Genomic DNA, 14,265 nt, shown 5'->3' on the forward strand with positions numbered 1-14,265 from the left:
TGCTGTTATTTTGAAACAAGCTGAATCTTTTTCAGATAGTGTTACAGTTAATTGGTTGTTTAGCGGGAGGAGACCAAAAAGTGAGGTCAGCGGTCCCTTCGGGTTAAGGATGGATGGGGAAGGAAATCGGCGGTGACCTTTCAAAGGAACCATCCCGCCATTTGCCTGAACCGTTTTAGAGAAATCACGTAAATTCTAAATGAAAATGGCCGGGCGCGGGTTAAGGCTCAAGTCACTTATGATTTAGCTGAGAGGTAAGTGTCAAATAATAACGATTTGCATAATGACAGTGTTGGTAGTGCTGTAGTACGAAAACAGTTCCGTGCCCGCAAGGACCGTGTAACACAGCGTGTGACGTCATGTAAAGTGACAAACAATGTCATGCCGCGTAGGCGGAGTGCCGGTAGACAGAAAAAAAAGCAAAGTCCTGCCCAAAGTGATTTAATCGCCATAAGCGTGTTAAATGCCAAGTCGCGACACTTTTTGTTATTTTTGAAACACAAAAGGTCATGTTCACTCAGCGTGCATGAAAAAGCTGGGTGTACAGCAAACTGCCAAGCAACATGTCACTTAACCAGTTCAAATCGTTACTGTTGTCACGGCACAGCCAGCCGCGGAACAGTGCGTCACGTTAGCTGTAGCAAATGTGGAACGTCGCTCTAGTACAAAACTTAAAAACACTAGTCGGGTGGTTTTGATGAGACAAACAAGTCACGCCGACCCAAACCCAAGTGCAGTACTAAATCGTGGACCACTTCACCTGTCACGCATTGTAGTAGCTCACAGCAAGAGGCAAAAAGTGATAGTTCTCTCTCAGATGTGGTACGTAGTCTCCCGTAGTCGGGACAAGGTGTCTGTTACTTTGTCAGTAGCTAAGAAAGATGGCAAATTGCAACTGGACACTGGTGCTTTAGTTACACTCTGAACAAACTTACTCATGAACCGTTAGGTTCACCTATAATGAGTCCTGCTACGTATCTGTTGTCAACGTATAGCGCACAGGAACTTCCAGTTTTAGTAACTTTCAGTACGCCAGCTAGTTTCCAAGGTATAATGAAGACAGTTGTATTCATGGCGCTTTCTGCCAAACCTTGAAAGAATATGTTTGGCTTAGATTCTTTTGAAATTTTCGGATTGCCAAATCACAAGTCAGGTTGGAAATTTCGACAGATTTGCCTACAGACAAGCTTCAAGCTCTGTGTGACAAATGTAGTGAACTGTTTAGCGACGGCTTTGGTTGTGATAACAATTTTAGCTCGTGTGTCACTAAAAGAGATTGCACAACCAAAGTTTTGTCGAACTAGGCAAGTACTCGTTGCCATTAGGGAACGGATAGCGTAACATTTACGGGATTGGCACGTTATTGGATCATCAAGCATATCAGTACAAGTCAGTGGTTTCCACGTTAGTCATCTTTCGCAAATGTTCAGGACGCCTTACACTGTTTATTTTAAGTCTCAGACAGTGACCGGCATATACCCTTTGCCCCGTCAAGAGGAGACGGTCGCTATTTTTCGAAGATAGATTTGGCAGATGCTTACTTCCAGTTGCGTTTGGATGACTATTCAAAGAAATTTCTGGTTATTAACACTCATCTAGAGTTATTTGAATTTCAATGCCTGCCCTTCGGTAGTGCCTCAGCACCGGCAATCTCTCAACCCTTTTTAGAACAAGTAGCTGCCACGGTGCCTTCTTGCTCAAATTATCTGGATGACATTGTTCTGTCTGGACGTTCTGCAGAAGAACATTTAGCCAATCTGGAGTGCCTTTCTCAAGTGTTGTTATCGGCAGGCTTCAAGTGTCGCAAAGAGGGGTGTTATTTTTTTCCAGACGGTAAGAGAATATCTGGCACACGTCATTAACGTGCAGGGTATGTTTTGCACACAGACTCACTTGCGAACCATTAAAGATTTGCCGGCTCCGGAAAATCTAAAGGAACTGTAAGCAGTTGTAGCTCTGCTTCACAAGTTACTGCGTAAGGGTATTCCGTTTGCATGGACTAAGAAATTTCACTTGGCATTTGATCAACTGAAACTTGAGCTACTTAGTAACATGTGCCTCATGCATTTTTTTCCAGCTAAACCAGGGGTACTAGCAGTTGTTGTTTGTTCTGTTGGCCATGGCGCCGCTCTGTCATATCGCGTTGGATCAGCGGATCGGCCAATAGCGTTTGCCTCTGAACTTCTGACGAAGACTCAGGCAAATTAACGTCATATTGAAAATGAAGCATTGAACATCATTTATGGTGTAATGAAGTTTCATCAGCACCTCTATGGAAGGAAGTTCCACTTGGTGAAGGATCATAAGCCACTCACTTCACTCTTCCATCCAACCAGGCCTGTTCTGCCACACACGACGCAGAAATTGCAACAATGGGCTCTATTGCTGTCGAACAACAACAACGAAATCTTGTACCGCCTTGCAGCTCAACATTCCAACGCCGATATGTTGTGAAGGTTACCGGTGAGCAAGGATGATCAGATTTAAGCATTGTATTGAATTACATGCGCAAAGGGTGGCCGGGGAGAGTGAAAGACATTGTTCGGCCGGAAGTACGTCGATTCTTCTCTCATCGTTAAGCCTTGTCAGTAGGGCATGGTCTTTCACTGTTACACACTGAGAATGACCAGGACCAGGTCATCACCGCATGCACCCTTCAGCAGAATGTTCTAATGCTGTTGCATCAGGGACACTGAGGTATGGTGAAGACAAAGGAGCTTGCTAGACGCCATTGTTCTTGGACAGGGATGGATGACCAGATTGAAGACCTGACGCCACGCTTGACTGCTTGCATGCAGCAACAGGGGCCCCATCTCAACACTTTTCTGACTGGCCAGGCCCCAGCAGTCTGTGGAAACGCATCCACAGTGATTTTGCTAGACCTTTCGGGAACATACTATGGCTTATTGTAATGCATGTCTTCAGTCGTTTCCCTTTGTGTTTCCAATGAACTCTAAAACATCCTCCAGTGCTGTCAGAAACTTATTTCAATCTTTATTCATCGAGAGCTTGCCAGAAGTGTTCTCCTCATAGGAATTTGAACAATTTTGTACGGCCGAAGGTACTGAACGTGTGACCACAGCGCCGTTCCACCCGCAATAAAATGGTGAAGCCGAGCGTTACGTGCGAACATGCAAGGTGCAGATGGGTCAAATTCCGTGGAACTCATTCACGGTAGTAGGCCTTGCACCTACCGTGCGATGTATCGAGATACGCCTTCCCCGCCGAATTCCCTCACTGCCGCCGGCATTACGCCCTGCATCATCTGCTGCCCACCAACGGGAAGTACTGGTCAGTTCTCATCTTCACATCCAGGACACAATACTCTTCAGGCCATTGAAGCCTGGACAGCAATGGCAACAGGCGATCGTTTCGCGTATTCTTGGTTTCTTCCCCTACAAGGCTACTTCTCAAAAGACACCAGAACCAGCTTCCTTCCTGACATTCGATGATCCTGCGGCTGCGTTTCGTTTTGTAGATTCAGCACGCAGGCAACATCCAGGGTCACGGTGCTAGGCGCTTCCTGTGAGCTGGACGCTCCCTCATCCCCGATGCCACCATCACAACAGCCTCTCTCGCCGTGGACGACGCCTCTGCGCCTGCCGCCTTCTTCTCCGATGAAGGTCCTCCAGCGTTCGAGACTCCAGCCCTGGATGTGTCCGTGCCCCCTTCCTGTGGTTTGTGAGGCGTTCCTGTGGCGTCTCTGGGCAAATTTCGGTTCGTGGACGGAAGCCTGTTGCCTTCTTCAGTCCCAGTTCCCAATCCCATCCGCTGCGCCTGAACCCAGACCTCCCCCCCCCCTTCCCCCCGCCATCGGTTCGCACCACAACCATAGGCGACCACGACCAGGAAATTTTGGGTGAGGGGAGGGGGGGAGGAGAGCGGTGTCGTTATCACCGCACGCACATTCAGGCAACACCACAGGCGTCTATAGGTCGATAAGCCCTTCAGAGAAGGCCTATAGCCCAGCGGTTGCCGGAATAATAAGTCGCAGCGGTTGTGCCTCCAAAGAAATGACATACGCCGACGCGACAACAGAGCGAGCAGTTGCAAGTCAGCTCGGATATCGAGCAGACAGCCTTCTAGTTGTGTACTTCGCGGCCGGATCGTTTGCTTCTAGCGAGTACAGACGATCCCATCTTCAGTGTACACTGTACTGGGACAAGATGCAGCCGGACGGGGTCGGTCGTCTGCGTTTTAGTTCACGCTATTATTCAGTCCATCAACCTCGATAGGATTCTTGACGAAGTCCCTTCACTCTGTGGCAGCAGACACGTGCTAGGCAGTGCAAAGCAGCGTTGATGGAAACCGTCATCTGATACCTAGCACACAGAGGCCGCGTATCTCTAGTTGAAAATCAGTTACTGAAAGTTCATGATAAAAAAATCGGGCGTTCGGGATCGTCCGTCTAATTGCAGAAAAGCGATTATAATTAGATTAACTCTGCTGTTTATTCGTACTTAAACACATGGAATGGCTATCAAGTCCGTATTTGGTTCAAATGGCTCTGAGCACTATGGGACTTAACTTCTGACGTCATGAGTCCCCTAGAACTTAAACCTAACTAACCTAAGGACATCACACACATCCATGCCCGAGGCAGGATTCGAACCTGCGACCGTAGCGGTCGCGCGGTTCCTGACTGTAGCGCCTAGAACCGCTCGGCCACCCCGGCCGGCAGTCCGTATTTAATATGGTAAAACGTTATTATTCAAAAATCACATAGTGCATAACAAATATTCACTCGAAAAACAGCCAGAATTTTTGTAAGTCCTACCCGACTAATTTTCACGTTCTACCAGTCGTAGACCCACAACAATTCGCGAGTTAAACATTGCATCGTTTCAGTGGTCTTCTTCAAAAGAGGTCCTCGCCAAAATATTCCGTACAGAGCACGAAACACGCCACGCGGATTTGTTACTACTAGCAGAAAGTTCACACGCTCATGTCTCTCAAGCTATTTAATTTAGAAACACCAAACTTTCATTAAAATGTTCGTAACTCCAGTCGCTTCGCTCAGGATAGGTTCTAACCGAAATTAGCTCACTATTTCCTCATCTTACAGAGTATTTTTATGGAATGATCTGACATCGTGCTATCCGTAGACCGGCTAGCAAGGTACTCCTCTCGAGGTACTCTCCTATATGCCCGCTCCTCTTCTCGTGCGGGAACAGCTTAATTCTCATTGGCTGTTGATCTAGACGACCAATCAGAACGTTCCTTCCAGATCAGTCTCGCGGCGAATCTTGCCTTATCCAATACTAATTTGATAGTAATTATTGTCAGCAAAACTTCAAATTCTTGTATTTTGTTTAATCAAAATAAACGAAGTGCGAAATATTCTTCAAACTGATAAATAAACTTATTCCGCCTCTAACTTCCATTCTGGCTACTTTTATTCAAAAGCAAGGTCACACCGACATACGTCACCTGAATCGTGGTTGGAACATAACTTTCCCACGGTTCGTTTGTACAAGGTTTTACGCAAAATGAAACATTAAATTTTAACGTATGTCCCACAAACACACTCTCAATCATTCTCATGCACTCACACGGCAAAATATAACCCAATAAGAATTTTGACCAATTTTTGCATCACGTAATGCACAGTGACTAAAGTTTCAAAAAGAAAAAATTAATTGGTTTTTATGCACTGATAACTTTGGAATGACTTCAAACGGTAATGAAAGTCAATCTATTATTGTTCCTATCTTGGTTTTAAAAAAACAATCTTGGGTTTTAGGACTTTTAGGTAATTCTCTTTATCTCCCGAACTGTAATAGATACAAATCTGAAATTTTGACAGCAAAAAATGGTTCAAATGGCTCTGAGCACTATGGGACTCAACTGCTGAGGTCATTAGTCCCCTAGAACTTAGAACTAGTTAAACCTAACTAACCTAAGGACATCACAAACATCCATGCCCGAGGCAGGATTCGAACCTGCGACCGTAGCGGTCTTGCGGTTCCAGACTGCAGCGCCTTTAACCGCACGGCCACTTCGGCCGGCCCTTTTGACAGCATCATTCCAGTAATAACAGAAGGATGTGTACTACATTTGAACAAAATCGGATAATAACTAGTATCGATTACTTAGATTCGTAGAGGGTATGAATGTTCGTATCTATTGAATATTACACTATGCAGTTTTCAAGGCAGGCAGCAACAGCTGTGCTGTAAGGAACGCGAAAAAAAAAAGGCATCCTGCAGCCACAATACTAGACAGCTGCGTGCCGTACTGCAACGAATGTCATCTCGTAATAGCTTGCCGCGTTACAAAGACTATCTACTATCCAGCCTTAGCTGGAGTAGTGGTTCAACTGCTGCCTCAGCGTATTTGTACAAAATTGAGTATTCGTTAGTTAATGTGTTTGTTCTTGTCACTAATTATTATCAGTGTTTCAGTGTTCTCCTCGTTCTCCTCTCATAGCGTCACATAGTTTCCCTCTGCACTTATAAACAGTTGAGGGTGACAAAAAGTAACATCTCCTTTATGGTAGTATCAAAAGTACGGATCAACGGACATTTCACTTGAAACCAGAATGAGATTTTCACATGCAGCGAAGTGTGCGCTGATATGAAACTTCCTAGCAAATTAGAGCTGTGTGTCGGACCGAGGCTCGAACTCGGGACCTTTGCCTTTCCCGGGCAAGTGCTCTACCAACTGAGTTACCGAAGTACGACGTAGGCCCCGTCCTCACAGCTTTACTTCTGCCAGTACCTCGTCTCCTACCTTCCACGCTTTACAGAAGCTTTCCTGCGAACCTTGCAGAACTAGCACTCCTGAAAGAACGGATACTGCGGAGATATGGCTTAGCCACAACCTGGGGGATGTTTCCAGTATGAGATTTTGTATGCAAAAGGCAAAGGTCCCTAGTTCGAGTCTCGGTCCGGCACACAGTTTGAATCTGCCAGGAAGTTTCACATCAGCGCACACTCCGCTGCAGGGTGAAAATCTCATTCTGGAAACATCCCCCACGCTGTGGCTAAGCCATGTCTCCGCAATATCCTTTCTTTCAGGAGTGCTAGTTCTGCAAGGTTCGCAGGAGAGCTTCTGTAAAGTTTGGAACATAGGAGACGAGATACTGGTAGAAGTAAAGCTGTGAGGACGGGGCGTGAGTCGTGCATGGGTAGCTCAGTTGGTAGAGCACTTGCCCACGAAAAGCAAGATCCCGACTTCGAGTCTCGGTCCGGCACAGAGTTTTAATCCGCCAGGAAGTTTCATTTCACTTGAAAGTTACTAGCCCAGTGTAGGCGTATAAAAACAATATTACAGTGCCTGTGTTGTTCCGAATTACGATGCAATGCTCTCTTGGACATGCGTGCATGCCCGGAGGAATAGGTCCTGTTGCGAGTGAAAACTTAAGTCATCATATTACATTCTGGCAGAGTAGACAAAACAGTTGTTTTAAGTAGGTAAAAGATAATGAGGTAACTGGCCAAGGCAACCATCCCCACTTACACCTGACTGTAAAGAACCTCAGCGGCCAGCCGATATTAAGCTTCATATCACACCACGAGGCGGAAACAGATAAGTATTTGACCGTCACGTGGGACGGAAAGTATAGACGTGAAAAAAAATGCGGACGATCGGCTGATGAACCTTACCTACGTAAACGCAGGTTGGCTTGGGAGTGTAACCCGACAAAACACAAGGAACAAGATTCGCCCTGGTGAGGCGCAAAAGCTTGCAGGTCCTAATTAAACAAACAGACTTGGCGATTTAGTACCCAAAATTCTAGGCTAGAAAAATGTTTTGGACGTCAAAATTTATGACACTGAACATAAAAAGTAATTACAGTGTCAATAATTTAAAACTAACAATCAAATCACATCTCTATGACACTTACCAAATGGAAAGTATTACGTTCTGAAACGAGCGACACGCCCCTCAAATCGCTTGGCCAGACACAGGAGTAGGGAACAACAAGAGATGAACCGAATCCGATAGAGGAACAGCAAGACTCAAAGACGACCAGGAACCGAACCAGTCACAATTATCAGCCCACAGCGGGGAACAAGATCAGTCTTTATGAATACCGCGTGGTCTCGACACCGAAGTGCCGAACTAAAAGTAGCTCACCGAGCATACAAAGCCACTGTGTTCTGCAAACAATGGAAAAACTTGGAGCCTCCAGGAGATGCGTGGGTGACGACGACCCAACGTCCGCTTCCAAATCTGGTTGGCCAAAAGAATAATGTGTCCAATTCCGTTTCCGGTGCACATTCCTCGTGTACGGAAGATGTTCAGCCAGACAGACTTAGAAGACACTCGGGTTGCGGAACAGACAGCCAGCACGTTGGCCCGCAGACCCGCTCTGTCCGTACCGCTTCACTCACTGCCTCTCAAGGAAAAACGGCCTCAACGACATTAGCGCACACCCCCATCACGCCAAAGATCGTGTTGCCGGAGACATGGCGCGAGCTATAGATCGCGCAGTGGTTCTGAAGGCACATTTATTAAGGCATCTGCAAATATCTTCCGCGGCACCAGAGGGCACAAACTGTAATGTAAGACAGATATTGGTATACATCCAATAAATAATTGAGAGCGTTAGGTGAAGTGCTACTCTGGCAAGGAGATCGTAGGAACGTACCCTCGCCTATTTGATTCATTGAGACACGGTGTGTAAGACTTAAATATATGTAAACTCGAAAATGTAACTCAAGCGTTTTCGAGAAAATGGTATTTTGAAATTTTAGGTGCACATGTTCGTGTAATTCTAACAGCAGTATATTACGACTGTGCAAACAGTTAAGACCTACAAATGTATCATTTATTATTTTCGTAATCTTTACCCTGAAAAATCGGATTTGTCTATAAATGTTTGGAAGTATATTCCCATTATAACCGTAATTACACGTGCAATATTGCAATAATTTTTTTCTGTTTTTCTATGATCAGTATCGCACTGATTCGTGCAGAACTCCATATTGCAGTTAATAACGTTTATGATCCCTCGTTAGTTGAAAACGTCTTCAAATTTAAAACTGGCGCTAAAATGACTACTTCAGGTATCAGTGCTGTTTCTGGCAGTAACGTAACGAGTGTAAAAGAGTTTTTTGACTGAATATTTAGGGCCTGTTTGCTATAGAATTCGTCGTCTTCTAGTTACAAAATATAGGTGCAAACTTGCCTTTTTTTACAAACAATAACGTGCAAAAATATCTTATTCACAATCTGCAGTTGCTCCATTACACAGTTCAGGAGTTTATAAAGTCACTTGTGATACATGTTCTATTTATAACATAGGAGTAACTGTCAGCATCAGCTACAACGAACGTTTATTGGGAGAAAGTGGCTCTAATGTACATAATTCCACTTCTCGTGATCATCTGTTAATTTCCGGCCACAAATCTAAAAGTATTGAAGAAATATCCACATTATGCAGGGAAAAGAAATGTTACAGGCTAGACGTGCTCGAAAAGCTGGTGATTTCTAAGCAGGTTTCTGATAACAGTGGCAGCAGCCTCAGCGAACAATTGCAATTACGTAACAAAAATTTTTTCAATGATTTTAATCCACTACTAATTGTATTTTAATTCCTTTATTTTTACTACGTTTTTCCTACCTCTTGTTCCGAAACATCTTTTTCTTAAAATTTCATACAGATGTGTACTAGTAAAGTTTCCTTCGTGGTTATATTTTTTTGACTGTTTCAGCTGTTTGTGTAAGTACTCTAGAATATTTTGTACTGTGCGTAATGGGCATTTCTGTGAAGCATAATAGATGGCTGTTAATTGAACTTCATTTGACTACTTTGTATTTTTTTCAAAAATAAATTAAGATCTCATATTTTTAATTCTGTGGTTATAATTAACTGTTAGTTAGTTCGTTTTTTTCGTTGTAATATGCAGCATTATCACCGTCCGCCCCCGATAGAAGGCGTAACTTGTGTCTTGATTTTGTAGCAGCCATGTAACCCAATGGGCCGATCAGTTTGATGCTGTTGCTTGCAAGGCATACGTACCAAGGGCTGGAACGTTTTAAATTGTGACTTGACCACGTCTTCTCTAAACTTTGACTAGTGCCTTTCGCAATGTAACTTTACGTACGATTAAGTAACCTTGCTATGTTACGATTTTTTTCATTTTTGTTAACGTTTCTGTCAAACGTATTTTTCTGTGTGCTTTTGCAGGATTTTTAGAATTTCTTTGTGATGTAGACATCCTTAAAGGTGTCGAAACCCAGGTCAGTCAACTAAACAATTATTTGCGATCGGCTGGTTGTGTTACTTCGCTGTCGAGATTTACATACGGTTCCTGCAAGTCAGCTATGTTGTAAACTGAATGTCCTTCATAGGTTACACATTACGCTTGTAGGGAATAATGTAAATAGACCGTACTGATTTGATTGAAAGTTCTCTTGTATCTTTTCCTTTTATTTACAACATCCTTAAAAAACACTTCTCCTATTGTTCAGGATGAAGAGTATCAATCTTAAAATACTAATAATTTTCTCACTGATAACAAATCTTTAGAATTACGTGGGAATTTAAAAAAAAATTTGCAGCGAGATTCGGCCCAGAGACCTGGCGCTTATGAAAGTAAGCTCTTACACCCTCCGCTACGAACCCCTTGAGTACTAGAGATCAGACAGAGTTTATAAGCACTCCTAAAAGTTTTTGAACTTTATTTTCTCGAAAACGGTTGAGAATTACACCTTTCTGTTCACATACGTATAAGTCCTAGTCATGCACTTAACACCAGGTTAACAACAATCAAATCGGTGTATGGAAGATCATACGTTTACCTTGTCGCATGAAGAGCTTGACACGGAGAGGAATTCGTCATGGACCGCACACAACCAGTCAGAAGACGGGTGACGCTGATTTAGCAGGCCATTTGAGGTGCAGTATGGCGCCGAAGCGTTCGTCCAACAAAGGGCATAGGCGCGCAGGCCTGTGAACGCGGTTGCCGACATCACGGAAGTCTGTAGTGTCCATCTAATGCTCATCATGGAGGGAAAGTACAACACTTGGTCACTGAGAATGTTGGAATAAGAGTCCAGGCTCGTAATTTGGGTAACGCTAATGAGTGGCCCCAAGTCACAGTACGAAAAATATTCCCAGAACATAAGGGAAGCACCTCTGGACGCAACTACGCATTCAACATGAAATATATTAAGCACCTCGTAGAGTGTCGGGGCGCTCCACGCCCCGTTTATTTTGAAAAGAGGCAAAATCACGCCCATTGTACCACACTACTTGCCTCCATTCAAATACTGTCCATTTTCAGTGCTGTTTTACTTGCTGCTGTGAGAAATGGTACCAGGTGGTTATAATTAATGTGTAGTTAGTCATAAAGCTCTAGTGTGGGCTGTAATTATCGTATGTCAGTGAAACCTGGTAGATTATATAATTTATTAACGTTGAGCCAATCATACACTGGAAAAAATGTGTCCAGGTTTGTCCAGCAGGTGCAAATCCGGCGTTTTGAATGCAAGAGAGACGTATATAAATGTTTCCACCTGTAATGGATTAGAAATGAACGTTCATACAAACGGTGAAGTGAGAAAATCTGATTTTGTCATTAACAGATGCTTATACAATTTGTTGAATAAGAGCACCGGAGACATCGGTGACGTGCTGCATCCGTAAAACGACTTAATCAACAGATGCTTGCAGCCAGTCCGGTGGAACCTGAGCAACGCGTTCCTGTACATTGGCTTTCCGATCAGGTAGAGAGCGACTGTGTCCCCGGTAAAAGTGTCCTTTTATATACCACGAGCCAAAAATCACATCGACTCGGCTCAGGTGATCTTGCAGGCCATGCAACTGTAAAACATCTGCCGGTAACAAGTTACTGGAAGGATGCAATAAGCAGATCTTTGATTGGACGAGCCCCATGTTGCATGGAAACATTGGTTTCCACACAGCTGCGCTCTTAATAAACACGAATCGCATGCTGTACAAGGAGTTCTATACGGTGCACCTGACAGGTCATGGCCCTCTCGGCCTATCCTCTTCAAACAAGAAAGAAACGAGGACAGAGGTGTTTGTCAATCGACACCACACAGACGATTACGGCGACGGAAATGGCTCTTCATGCCAGCAGGCAGTTTAACAGTGCCATAAATTCGTCAGGTCTGTGTATTCACAGCACCCTGTAGTGTAAAATCAACGTCGATGCGTACCAGAAATCGAAGAACAAATTCAGAACTTGTGATCATGAGATATCAGTTGCTGAAGAGTTTGGATTTTGTACAGGTATCAGTATTAAATAGAACCCAAAACTTTCTGTGCTGTTGACCATGGGACGGACAATTGTCGTGACACTGCACAAGCGCTAAACACTGCCCGGTGCACGTGCTACATGTTACAGCAACAACATTCTCTTCAGTAACATCCACTGAGAAAGGACGCGTTCCTCTTTCAGGCGCAACACCAAACTCACCCACTTTTTAGAATTTCATTGTCGTCTTCTTTAAGCCACTTAATGAGATCGGGCCTTTCCTCAAACCTTTTAGTCAGCGGTCCTCCCTCTCAATGCATCAGTGTAATTATTGCCGTTCACGTGCACTGAAGAGCCAAAGAAACTGGTACACCTGCCTAACATCGTGTAGGACCCCCGAGAGCACGCAGAAGTGCCGCAACATGACGTAGCATGTTCTCGACTAATGTCAAAAGTAGTGCTAGAGGGAACTGTCATCATGAAACCTGCAGGGCTGTCCATAAATCCGTAAGAGTACGAGGCGTTGGAGATCTCTCCTGAACAGAACGTTGCAAGGCATCCCAGATATGCTCAATAATGTTCATGTCTGAGGAGTTTGCTGATCAGCAGAGGTGTTTAAAATCAGAAGTGTTCCTGGAGCCACGCTGTAGCAATTCTAGAAGTCTAGGGTGTCGCGTTGTCCTACTGGAATTGCCAAAGTCCGTCGGAATGCACAATGGGCATGAATGGATGCAGGTGGTCAGACAGGATGCTTAGTACGTGTCATCTGTCAGAGCCGTATCTTGACGGATCAGGAGTCCACATAGCACTACAACTGCACACACCACGCGCCGCTTTAAGACCCTCCAGTTCCCTGCTGACATGCACAGTACATGGATTAATGAGGTGGTCTCCGTACCCGTACACGGCCATCCGCTAGATAGAATTTGAAATGAGATTCGTCCGAGTAGGAAACACGTTTCCAGTCTACAATCCAATGTCGGTTTTGACGGGCCCAGGCGAGGTGTAAAGCTTTGTGTCGCACAATCATAAAGGATGCATGAGTGGGCCTTTGGCTCCGAAAGCCCATATCGATGATGTTTATTGAATGGTTCGCACGCTGACACTTGTTGATGGCCCAGCACTGAGATCTGTAGCATTTTGCGGAAGTGTTGTACTTCTGTCACCTTGAACGATTCTCAACAATCGTCATTGGTTTAGTTCTTGCAGGATCTCTTTCCGGCCGCAGTGTTACCGGAGACTTTATGTTTTACGGGATTCCTGACACCGATGGTACACTCGTGAAATGGTCGTATGGGGAAAACTACAACTTCATCGCTAACTCGGAGATTCTGGGTCCCATCGCTCGTGCGCCGACTATAAAACCACGTTTAAACTCACTTAAATCTTGAAACCAGCCATCGTAGCAGCAGTAAACAGTCTAACAACTGTGCCAGACACTTGTAGCCTTATATAGATGTTGCCGACCGCAGCGCTGTATTCTGCCTGTTTACATACTGTATCTCTGTATTTGAATACGCATGGCTATACGAATTTCTTTGGCGCTTGAGTGTAAAACAGATTCACTAACAGCGCACGGCCTCGTTTCTCGATAGTCATATTGTTCACTCAGGTTATGGATTGTCAAATGACGGCATGGATATTAAATTGTCATACAAACAGTTTACTGCACCACATTTACACCTTTTACCAAAGAAAAATCCTCAAATGGCCGTTCGTTTTAAGAAGTTACTTTATTCAGATGCGAAACTGGTCGTCTAAATACACTCCTGGAAATGGAAAAAAGAACACATTGATACCGGTGTGTCAGACCCACCATACTTGCTCCGGACACTGCGAGAGGGCTGTACAAGCAATGATCACACGCACGGCACAGCGGACACACCAGGAACCGCGGTGTTGGCCGTCGAATGGCGCTAGCTGCGCATCATTTGTGCACCGCCGCCGTCAGTGTCAGCCAGTTTGCCGTGGCATACGGAGCTCCATCGCAGTCTTTAACACTGGTAGCATTCCGCGACAGTTTGGACGTGAACCGTATGTGCAGTTGACGGACTTTGAGCGAGGGCGTATAGTGGGCATGCGGGAGGCCGGG

Source organism: Schistocerca nitens, chromosome 2 (assembly GCF_023898315.1).
Source record: "Schistocerca nitens isolate TAMUIC-IGC-003100 chromosome 2, iqSchNite1.1, whole genome shotgun sequence".
NCBI lineage: Eukaryota > Metazoa > Arthropoda > Insecta > Orthoptera > Acrididae > Schistocerca > Schistocerca nitens.